Source organism: Triticum urartu, chromosome 7A (genome assembly GCF_056163025.1).
Source record: "Triticum urartu cultivar PI428250 chromosome 7A, HENAU_Tu73, whole genome shotgun sequence".
Taxonomy (NCBI): Eukaryota; Viridiplantae; Streptophyta; class Magnoliopsida; order Poales; family Poaceae; genus Triticum; species Triticum urartu.
The window spans coordinates 360,933,581-360,945,799 of record NC_141879.1 but is presented as its reverse complement, the minus strand read 5'-3'; the positions used below and the strand labels follow the sequence as shown (position 1 = coordinate 360,945,799).

General features: G+C 44.3%; 1 pseudogene; it reads left to right on the top strand.

Moving 5' to 3' along the window:
- The first annotated feature begins 3,778 nt into the window (after positions 1 to 3,778).
- On the top strand, positions 3,779 to 11,820 carry LOC125525618 (uncharacterized; annotated as a pseudogene).
- The last annotated feature ends 399 nt before the right edge of the window (positions 11,821 to 12,219 follow it).

The following is a 12,219-nucleotide window of genomic DNA, read 5'->3' as shown; positions in this document are numbered from 1 at the left end:
TTAAACAACACAAAAGTCACTTCTTTTAAGAAGAGTTTGTGCAGTGCACCAAAAGGTCACAACAGCAACCAGGTGAAATGGATATCCCTATTTGCACAAAAAGCTATAGAGGAAACAGTCATTGTCTCAAACAATTACAGGCAAAAACATTTGGCTAAACTTGTCATGGCTTATAACAGTGGCATGGCTTCATTTTTACCAGGGGCATTGGATTAAGAATAGCTAAATATTTGGTATAAGGGCATGGGACAGTGGGTGCACCAGCAGTCTAGCACCATGTACCTAAACAGGGGCATAAAGTGGTGATTCATAGTTTGTTGCCCCGAGAAACAAACATCCAAGAAACATATCTGGGTTGGTCCCATTTTTGTTCACTCTTGCCACCGACTCCTATGTGTGGATAGAAAATCCAGTCCTGGTCATACCACTGTGTACAGCGTTACCCCTATATTTCCCTTTTCGACCAAGAGACCGGTTGGATGACCAGTCTATACTACTTTCACCCCCTTTCCTTCCTGTTTGTACCAAGTCCAATGTACTACATACTAAATTCCCCCACCCCCACTTTATTTCTTGTTTGAACCAAGTACAAGATTCAACTCCATGAAGTAGCTTTACCTCTAACAATAGAAGAAAAAATAGGTGACGTTGGACCATCCGATCGAGAGGGGCTGAGAGGTAGAAAATGGTGCACATGCATCGACGTAGCGAGCTGGGGAAGTAGAGCTAAGGCAGTTTGGAAGGAAGATATACCTGAAGGTCGTCGGGATGTGGATAGGTGGGTGGCGGGAGGCCGGATCCGCCCACACTAGGGCAACGACGAAGGGATCGGAGGACCTCTCGCGCTGGCGCTCGGCCAGAGATAACGGTGCGGCCGACAGTGGGTCTCCTCCCTCGCTGTCGACGACGGCCTAAATGCCGCCCCTCATCCCCTTCACCGGCGGAGGGGGATACGTCCAGATCTGTAACCAGCGGTGATGATAGAAAGATAGTGTTTTTTGAAGGGAGAAAGACAGTGTTACCACCCCTATCTTGTTTAGATCTGGAGAGGATGAGAGTGTGTGAATAGAGCAAACCTAGCAAGCAAGCGCGTAAGCTCCGGCCTATATATACGTAGTGGGGTAGTTTTCCTTTTTCACTCCATCAAAACAATCCTTTAAAATTGTGTACTACGTGCCAGGTCGCTGTTTTTTAGTTGTTGATTGCTTTTTGAGATAGCTACCCGCTTGTTCCAAGTGGTGTTACGGTGTGCCAGGTCGCACTTTGTATCGTTCAAGTTTGGTACAAGTCCCTCCATTAAATGAACAATCACCCCTCCTAAAAATTGTGAACAAGCCCACGGCTAAAATTATTGGAAATGTGGGTTGCCCCATGCATTATTATTTATATTTTCTACTCCCTCCATTCCTAAATATAAGTCTTTTTTATTAGCCACACCTAAGACAAGAATTTTTTATTAGCAGTGAACCCCACATGTCATAGACACAAAAAGTGTGGCAAGATTCCCTTAGGCAAGCCAAAGTGTGTCTAACAATTTAAGCAACTCAAGTTAGGCAAGTGTGGGAAAATAATGTGGCAACATAAGACAAATGTAGTCACAATCCAAACAGCCCTAATTTTTTGTGACATGCATGAAAATTTGGTTAGTTGAATTTATAGTAAAAATTTGGCAAGGTGCATCAAATCAACACATGCAAGTATCAAAAGGGAAGTCACGGCATGCATGCATGCGTTGTACTCCCTCCGTTTCCAAATATAAGTCTTTTTAGAGATTGCAACAGGTGACTACAAACGAAGCAAAATATGTCTACATACATCCGTATGTATTAGTCCATTTGAAATGTGTAAAAAAGACTTATATCGAGTGTAGTGCTTTGATGTGTCGCGTCAACTCGTACAACACCGAGAAGTTTGATTACTACAACGTCCTCTCCCTCGCGGACTGAGCTCCGGTGCCTTAACTGCACCTGCCTTTGGCTGCATGACAGGTGGGCCAACCACCTGTTGGGCCCACCTGTCATAGACGCAAAGGCAGGAGCAGTAAGTCAATGAAGCTGCGTCCCTCCCTCGCGCATGAGCGTGGTGGCTGGAAGGACTAGTAGGAGCTTTCGCTACACGCTTCTTGACGGCGGCGAACTTGCGGATGGAATTGAAAATCATTTCGTCCATGCGAGAAGCGAAGCCGGCGTCGGTGAGGGCTACGTCGACGGTCGCCAGCACCGTCTGGAAATGCTGCGCGGTGCGGGGCCGCAGGTCGGCGCCTTGGATGATTTGGCACAGCCGATTGCCGCTCGCGACCATTGCCTCCATAGGTGCTTCTGGCTCCTGGTCACTTGGTTTTGGATTGGAGTGAGCAGTGTTGCGCAGAGACTAAGGAGTAGATGGATTGGAGTGGTGGGGCGCCTTTATATGAGAATCCAAACTCTGTTGCATTCACATCGTGCTGGCTCTATTCTGCTTCTCCAATTAATTCCCTCTGCATGTAGAGTAATTTGAGGATGCATCATTGACCGTTCAACGTCTCGGGAACCGCTACCCTCTCCCTCCTTGGCATTCAGGCACCTATGGAGGCGAGGCGACTGCCGCTCGCGTCTATCTCGTGTCAGGAGACGTTCCCGTCGACGACGAGGTGCCTATCATGACTTCGTAAATTTCAAGATGATAGTACTAGTATACCCAATATTGTGCACCGCGACCAAGGCCGAGATGAAAACGAGAGAACTATGTATTTATTTACGGTATAGATTCACCCATTTTGCTCCATATGTACTCCGTCTTGGTGCAGTCTAGTCACTTGTTGAAATCTCTAGAATGGCAAATACTCCTTTCTGGTTTACAGGGCTATACTAGCAAGTAGTAGTACAATAGTGGGCTCACATAGCAATTTTGTATCATGCAAGAGCATAGCTATATGCGTGCTCCCAGGTTTGCAACTGCCACATTCGGGTTGCACTTGGCTGTTCGCCTCTTCGAGAAGACGAACAATGATGTTACTACTACTGCTTCTACAGTATCGAATCCACTGCTGCATGTTCGAATCCACTACTGCATGTCCATCCACCATGAGCGGGAGGGATAAGCAAAAGCCTGTCCTCGTCTACGAGCCACCACGCGCATGGGCGAGGGAGAAGGCATGTACTAGTAATAAAATCAAGCTTCTCCTTGTTGTATGAGTTGACGCGACACATCATAGCACTGCCCCACATGGTTGCCTCTAAACTTGGCTGAAAGACCCGCAGTGTACAATACTCCATTTGCTGCAACCTCTAACATTTACCCCACCACAAATTAAAATATATATTCCTGTCTTGACCAAATGAGCGTGCAAACTAGAATCACCAGGATGACAGGTAGGGCCAGAAGATTATTTTAACCAAAAACTATAGCATGGAGCCAACCCCAACGATTTTAGGGCATGTTTGGTTCCAATAAGTCACCTGACTTATAAGTCAGGTGACTTAAAACCAGTGACTTATAAGTCACGCCTGTTCGATTGTCATCTGACTTATAAGTCCCCTGACCACACCTTCTCACCTTGTTTTTTTATGTAAAGGTGATGGGACCCACGGAAAAGGGGGTGACTTATATGTTGGGTCTATTTGGCAAAATAAGTCACTTTTTTCACTTTTCGACTTATAAGTTGGTGACTTATTTGGAACCAAACAAGCCTTTAAGCTTACAGGCACGGTACACGCTATCCTAGGCTACTCTACACATGAAACTGCCACACGAGCGTCCGGGCTGCGCTTGGCTCTTCGCCTCTTTGGGAAGTCGAACAATGGCCCTGTTTGGATACTCTAACTCAGTTAGAGGTTAGAGTTAGATTCTAACCCAGAACTAACCCTGAACTAACTCTAACCAAAAAGGTGTTTGGATAGCAGGGTTAGATGGAGCGCGGATACAGCGAGGCGCCTTCACGGGCGGTGCGAGAGGGAGGGAGGGAGAGGACAAGAAGCTTCGAGGAAGTGAGGAGGGATCTGCCTCGGGAAGAGCGAGAGAAAAAGGTGTTTTTAGTGGTCCTGAGAAGAACTAACCCAAATAAGCACCTCTTGGGTGGGTCAGATTTTTTGGATGAGTTAGATGCACCTAACCCAAACTAACCCTCCTGTTTGGATATTTTTGGATTAGTTGAGTCCAAACTAACCCAAACTAACTCTAACCCATGGATTCAAACAGGGCCAATGATGGAGTACTACTGTAGTGGAGGAGTACTATAGTATGCTTCTGGCCATCTGACACCGATTGAACTGCTACATGTCCACCGCGTACGCGGGGGGGGGGGGGAGAGCGTGTAGCGAACGAAGGCTTCTCATTGTCCTGCCAGCCACCACGCTCATGGGCGAGGGAGGGACGCAGCTTCATTCACTTACTGCTCCTGCCTTTGCGTCCATGACAGGTGGGCCCAACAGGTCGGTGGCCCACCTGTCATGCAGCCAAAGACAGCTGCGGTTAAGGCGAGAGAGCGTTGTAGTAATCAAACTTCTCGGTCTTGTATGAGTTGACGCAACACATCAAAGCACTGCACTCGATATATTTCAATAATTTGCGTTTACCGATGCATTAATTACAACACATGCATGCATGTCGTGACTCTCCTTTTGATACTTGCATGTGTTGATTTAATGCACCTTGAAGTAGTATGAATATGTGACGGTAAAACTTTGTAATGCCCCGGCCCTAATAAAGCGAGAGATAGTTGTGCACGAGGAGGGCGAGATCATGCAGACGGAATGGGACCCTAAGATGGAGCTCTCTATGGTCTCGATGGACATCACCTTGCTCCACTACCCCTTGTGCCTCCGCCCCTTGAAGCCTCCGGTGTATGAGGTTTGAATACTCCTCGTCCGTTTGGTTGATCGAGCAAGGTGCAGGTTTCATGATTGATGTGTTGTTTGATTGATTTGTGCAGTGCAAAGGAGGGCGCCTGGCTTGCACGGACTACCGCGTCGAGCGCCCCAGGAACCACCGGCAGTGCCAGAAGTGCGAGCGCAGCGGTGGCTTCGACGTGCGGAACATGGCGGTGAACGCCGTCCTCTCCTCGGTGAGGTTGGAGAGCCCGCATGAAGGTTGTGGGCTCTACGTCACTTACCACAAGCTCGCCGATCACTAGAGCGTGTGCCCGCTCACGCCCTGCAAATGCCCCGTGCCCGTCTGCGGCTATGAAGGCCCGCCGCCGGTGCTTTCCCACCACATCAGCACCGTGCATCCCATGCCCGTGCACAGGATCCAGTACGACAAGGCACTCCAGCTGCAAGTGTCACTGTCGGAGCCATGACTCTTGCTATTCGTGGAGGAGGACGGCCGCGCGTTTTTCTTGGTCGGCGGCATGCTCGACATCGGCCCCCCTATCGCCATGTCGGTCGTCTGCATCAGAGTGGGGGCCTCCCCACTGCCGCACTACATGGCCAAGCTGTGGGCGAACGCACTACAAGAAATATGTCAACTAGTGACCTTCTGTCAGTGACCCTGGAAGAATTGGTCATAAAGGTCAAAAGCTGTTCGGGGGGCTCCAAACCCTAAACCATTGCGACCATTTTGGTCAGAAAGGTCGTAATTTCCTTACACGAAATGGTCATAAAGCAGACAACACTAGTCCGCTGCCTTATTTCTAGTTGTTAACGACCAATATAGATGGTCATAGCCTTGTAAATTGTGGTGGGTTGCGATGACTAGGCGCCATCTCATCAGTTTTGCCTATGTGTCATGTCCATGTGTCAATTTTTGCCCTAGGTTGTGAAGCAACCTATATTTCTATTATTCCAAAAATTCCCAAAAAATTCTCATAAATTGTTTGGATCATATCTTCATCAAATATGTCGAAAACCTCCTTGCCTAGTTAAAAAATAATTCAACACTATTCATTTTCCTATTCTGTTCAGAGCAGCACTTTGTGAAGGAAGTACCACTTTGGCATGTCAAAATAGTATCCATTTTCTACAGTGCTTTCCTATGCCCAAATAACCATCCTCCACCAAATGCCAGCTCAATCCATTCATTATTTTGAGCCCAGCTTCAACATTCGTATTTACGTCCAATGTGGTACTTTGCAAAGCAAGTACCAACTAGGCTCCTCCTTTTGAGCTGAAAATTTCTGAAGACGGTCTTCTTAGTAACTGATCATCCTCAGCCAAAACTCACGCCCATTAGCCATTTACATTTCCCGTACCGCTAATCAAACACTTGGCTGCTAATTCATGTTTGGGCATCGACCAGTCTCCTCGTGAGAATCTTATGCTGTAATTTTCTTCCTAGCACCTACCTAGGGAGTGCCCAACCCACTAGACATGCCTAGGCCGCCCAGAACACATGGCAATGCCACGTTCATGCGGTGACCATGTGGCGGGCATGCGAGTTTACGCGCTCTAGAGTTGGGGCCCTTGGCCACCGCCCAAACCTCGACGTATCGCCACCAAACCATGTATTTATGACTAAATAGGTACTTATGTAACTAGAAATGATTTTGTGAAAAAATAAATAGCAAACTATGAGGCAGCTGCAGTTCAAATTTGACCCGCTTCCAGCTAAATCAGCGGAAATTTGTCTTTTTCACGAGTGGTGGATCAAAACTTTTTACACCCAAACATTTGGTCAATTGTGCATTAAATATGGCCTAGTATTTTATAAAAATGATTTGGTCCAATTTTGCAACAATTATTTGGGAGGTCCTTCACAAAAAAACCTCCTTTTGGGCACTCGAAAAATGGAAAATTGTTTTTTCGTCCAAAGAAAATGAAAACTTCCTTAGGCAACATTTTTTACCATTCCAATATGCACCCCTGTGCACAATATGAGATAATTTGAACAAACTATGCCATGAATGTGGCCATAATATTGATCATTTGGCTTGAAAGCCATTGATCTCCATACGTGATAGCTTGTTTCTGAGAACACTTTTTAAAAATAATTGCCGTATTACAAGTTTGTTATTTTTCCTAGGAACTTGGCCACATATAATGACACAATGTGAAGGTTTCCCAATTTTTTGATTTTTTTTGAATTTTTTATGCCCGTTTCAAAATGAGGTCAAAACGGCGGGAATGACCGTTCCTAACTAGTGGTTGAATCTTGGAATTTTTTTGGTGTTTCTCTGATTAAATAGATACTTATGTACCTAGAAATGATTTTTGGAAAAAAAAATATCAAATTTGACCCGTTTCCAGCTGAACCAGCGGAAATTTGTCTTTTTCACGAGAGGTGGATCAAAACTTTTTACACCCAACCATTTGGTCAATTGTGCATTAAATATGGCCTAGTATTTTATAAAAATTATTTCGTCCAATTTTGCAATAATTATTTGGGAGGTCCTTCACAAAAAACCTCCTTTTGGGCACTCGAATAATTTTGGGTACTAGTGTAGAGTTTAGTACTTTGTAGTTTTAACTGAACAGATTGTAGACTACACTCTCTAGTTTTTGCTGAACAGAGTTAAAAGACTATACAATGTGGTTTGTGCTGAATAGAGTTCTATACTGCATTCTATATCTTGTGATGAACAGAGTGTTTCTAGAAGCAAAAGATTCGATCGGTTGGTAGCTTCATGTGCTAATGTGTGACCAACACGTGACTTGTTTGTAGCGTCTGTTGACAAAAATGTCAATCATAGTAACTGACAGTGTGCCTTGACATGTTTATATGTTATCATGCTTAGGAATCAACTACTCTGTATATTTTTTGCATCTCTGTCACATCCAATCGTGATTCAGGATGTACTAATTCTTGTATGCTATCCTATTCCAACCAGCATAGAAGTGAAGTGTGTAGGATTGGTATTATGCCCCTGTGTTATTTGTATTCTTCCCAGGTTACACACAGTCAGTCTTCCAAGGTCTGTCGTGCGTCCTGCTAGTGTTCACAGCCTTCCAAGTTCATGGGGGTCGTGTTTGTTTGTTCATGTGATGATTCTTCTACACATTTCATAGTTTCTTCTACATAGGCGCTACATTTTGGGTAAATCCTGTGCAGATTATGAAGTAACTTGGGTGCCTCGGTAACCATCTTCTTCATTCTTTTGCAGTTGTGGAGACCACGGATGGGACTATCACAGTTGCTTCTGCGTTTCACGGGCATCAGGAAGGTACTAATTACCATTTCCTCTCTCTAGTTCTTACTCACCACACTACAAGGCAAGGCATATCTGACCATCGCAGGGCCCTTTGCTACATTTGTTGTTCTATGTAATTGGAGAGCTGCTCAAAAGGCTTTCTTCCATATGCTTATGTGTTGCTTTATTTAACAGCGATACATTACAGGGATCACAAGTTCTTGTTGAAAGTGGTAGAAGAGGGAGTTGGCTGTGGCCATGGAGGCATGTTTGGCTCCGACGCCATGGATGCCGCTGCGCTCTCTAATCGTCCTCCTCCCTGACCCCTAAGCACATCGGGCCACTGTGCTTCTTCTAGTTTCACATGTAGGCTTTTCAAAGGATTTTGGATGCTGATAACATTAACTTAGTTCCTTGAATGTGATATATAGATTCTTCCCTTGTTTTAACTGATTGCCAGAAACTGTACATTCCTGGTTGACAGTCATGAACTTTTATTGTTGGTAATCTAAAATATTCTGCATATTTAGTGTCCAAATACAGTCCAAAGATAAATCTTAGCTGTAAATATTCTGCATATATAGTGTTCAGTTTGATCTATAAGATCCGAGTTTATTGTACTATTAATGGTGATAAGATTGCCGCTAGTATATTCTGTACATTTCTTGTTTGGGTCTAGGCTAGAAAATAATGTCAGTTCTGCTCCAGCAAAACTTACCAGTTTCTTCCTTTCCCTACTTTAAACCATCTGAAAAGGCTAGCATGATTATTGAAGCCCGTGAGCTTTTGCCCATCCGTCTTCGAGCTTTTATTTCTGGGGTTTACTTCATCAGAACTTCGCGATTAGTTACCAGCAATGTCCCTTTACCGAAGCCCTATCATTGTAGTAGGGTTTCCTGTGGGGCAGTCGGCACATGCATGATGCTGCATTCCTGCCAATCATGTTTGCTTAGATGTTTGCCTTCATACTTTTGTATTATTTTGTAATGTATTGTTTTGTATTGTCTGCATTCGAGTGTCGGTCATCCTGCACAGCAAGGAGTTGGACCAAGGGGGCAAGCAGCGCTGCTGGTTCCTTGAGACATGTGCAACACATTTAACTTGTAGTACTCCAGTAATCCAGTAATTTTGCTTAGAGTATTTAACAAGGTTGAACTGTACATGTGTGGAGTAATTTTGCTTGGAGTATTTAACAAGATTCACCAAGATTTAACTTACTTTTCCAGTTAATTAAATGGACATCTTGGATTAGTTAGAAAATCATGAATTATTTGCAGAAATCCATAGAAGTATTGTACTCCAGTGTGCATTACTTACATAAACTTGCGTGCAAGCTTATTTTCTGACTTGTACATTCTGAAACTGAAAAAGCTTAGTTAACTTATGTTAAGTTTCAGTAATATTTAGTGGAGTATTTACTGTAAATTTTGCACATCACAATAATTTCACTTGCTGTTAACTGCTATAGCATTAGGGGTAGTTTTACTAGAGTACTGCTTGAACAGGGTGAATGGAGGGTGAGGAAGTTTTACTGCACAGTAGGATTGCACAGGGAGTAGTTAGGAATAGTAGATGTTGATGATCATAGTCAGGAGTAGTTTTGCGTTTGGTGATCATCCAAAAATGTGATGTACTATTGTACTTTGAGTGAAAATGGAATGGTGCGATCCTGCACAACATACTTTGAGTGAATGTTGAGTACGGTATGCACTTGTGTAGTAGATGTTGAGTACTGTATGCACTTGTGTAGTAGATATTTTGTTTATAGATTCAGTTTATAGTGATACGCTTGTGCAGTATAGTCTTTGCCTTTTGTTTATACAGTTAAATGTTGTTTATATATCTAGCTTGTGCTGATAAACTTGCACGGTCTCTACCTGTTTATACTGTTAAATTTTGTTCTATAACTTAAGCTTTTACTGATAAAATTGCACAGAGCACAGTACAGTCCCTGCCTTCTGTTATACTCATAATTGTTGTTTAGTTCTAATTCATTTTCCATTGTACAATTGTATAGATGCAGTCCCACTCACAAGGGAGGCACACATGTAGCATGGCCTCTGCCACGGTGGCTAGATGTTGTACAGCAGTATAGGTGTGTGTCCCGATTTACATGCTCACCGTTGTACATGTTCCTTTCTGTTTGGAGTCTATGATGTAAGTGATACTGAGATGCTCATGGAGGAGGTCGTTGTTTATGTGTCGTTGGTCCTGGGAATTGCATGCATTGTCTATTTTTAGCGTTGTTGTGTATGTGAAAGATTCCATGTTCACTACATGCTAAATCTTTAACTCCTAGATATTACATGTTCACCGAATGTTTACTTCATCATGTGCCAACTTAAATGCTCAACTAGGGCGAATAGTGAATAGTGGATGCTCTATTGATCTTGCTGTAGTAGTAGTTGTTGACCTGGTATGCTGTAGTTGCTGTTGATTTGGAGTAGTTAATGTTGCCGATACTATATGTTGTACTGTTGTTGTATTGATCCACGCTCTTTCGAGCCTATCCCTGTTTCACGCAGGAGAGGCATCGAGCAAATATGACAAGTCCAAGTTTGAGGTGAGCGACAAGGATGACGACAACGAGGTGAGACCATCCTGATCCACCCGCCCACTTCCTCCCCGTGTATTCCCTAACCGCTCAGCATGTTGATTTTCTCTAAACATATGAAAACTTGTTGTGTGCAGGGTGACTAGTGATGCGGCACACCAAGCAACAGTGGGGGGAGGGGGTCTCTAGAATGTCGTTGTTGCCGCTTATTGTTGAAGTCACCAATTTATGATGGATGGTCGCTGTTAGTTTAGCTCCTTGGTAGTCCCTCTTTCAAGCAGCTGCAGCTGGTAGAAATGGTAGCTACCGTGTCCCATGTAGTTCATGTTCTCAGACTGCCCTTTGTTGCTTCATTTTGATGTTAATTTAGACTCTGTTGAATGTACCTACTTTGTGCTCGTGGCTGTTTCAAAAGTCCTTTCATGTTGAAAGAAATAAAATGATCTCGCTACTTGTTCGAATTTCCTCTCTGTTTCACTGTCGCTGGAATAAGCTTGTGTCCTGCGAGCAAGTTCCTGAAAGTTTGATATGGAGGCTCAAAAACGAAATGGACTATGAAATGGCTGAGGCGCAAAAACGAAATGGACTATAGAAGGCCCAAAACCGAAATGGACTATAGAAGTCCATGTCCTAGAAGAAAAAGAAGATGAATTCTTGGGCTTGGCCCATGTAGCTCACATAAATTGACAGGAAAATAATAATAAATGGGCTTGGCCCACAAGGAAGACTGAACTGGCCTGGGCTGAATCTTGTCGGTGACCTTTTTAATTGGTCGCAATTTTGCCATGTCAGATTGCCACGTCGGATCTGACGTGACCTGGGCAGACAGCCAGTGACCAAAACAAAAGGTCATGGGTTCAACGACCTTCTGTTTTGGTCATAAACGTCTACGACCTTCTCACAGAGAAGGTCATTAATTTCAGTTTACGACTGCCAACTTTTGACCTTCTATTTTTGGTCACAAAAAGGTCACAAATGAAAAACAATGACCTTTCAGTGACCAATAGTCAAGGTCACAAGTTGACATATTTCTTGTAGTGACGGCCCGCCGGGGGAGCCCAAAGGGAGGACCGACGCCGTCAAGGTGGAAATGGAGGTGACAAGCAGCGGGGATCCCAGCGACGTCGCCGTTCAGGAGCTGACCTTCTTCACAGTTCCGCCCAAGCTGCTGGCCGGGGCTAAGCTGGTGTCCCTCCACATTGAGATTGACAAGCTCACGTCCTAAATGATTCTACAGTGCCTTCTGCTTATCTTAGTAATATGCTAATATGGGGGTTAGCTCGGTCTACTTTAGCTTAAGAGATGCTGGGCTTTGGTGGCGATGCAGCAATTACCTCAACATCAGATCAGAAGTGAAAGTAATTTCGAACAGTCGAATGGATATTTTGCGTCTGTTGGATATAAAGATCATTTGGGTAAGAAGTAACAGCTTATATGCTTTTTTTGAAACGGAACAGAATTTTTGTTGACATGCACTAATATTTTCGAAACGGACATCGGGCTGTAGCTAGAAGGGCGGTTGGGACGCAGCATCAGCCCATACCACGGTGACCCCCAATTGGGACACCGACTCTGGATTTTATCCCTCGCCGATGTCAACCGCGTCTACGTAGAACATTGTTCC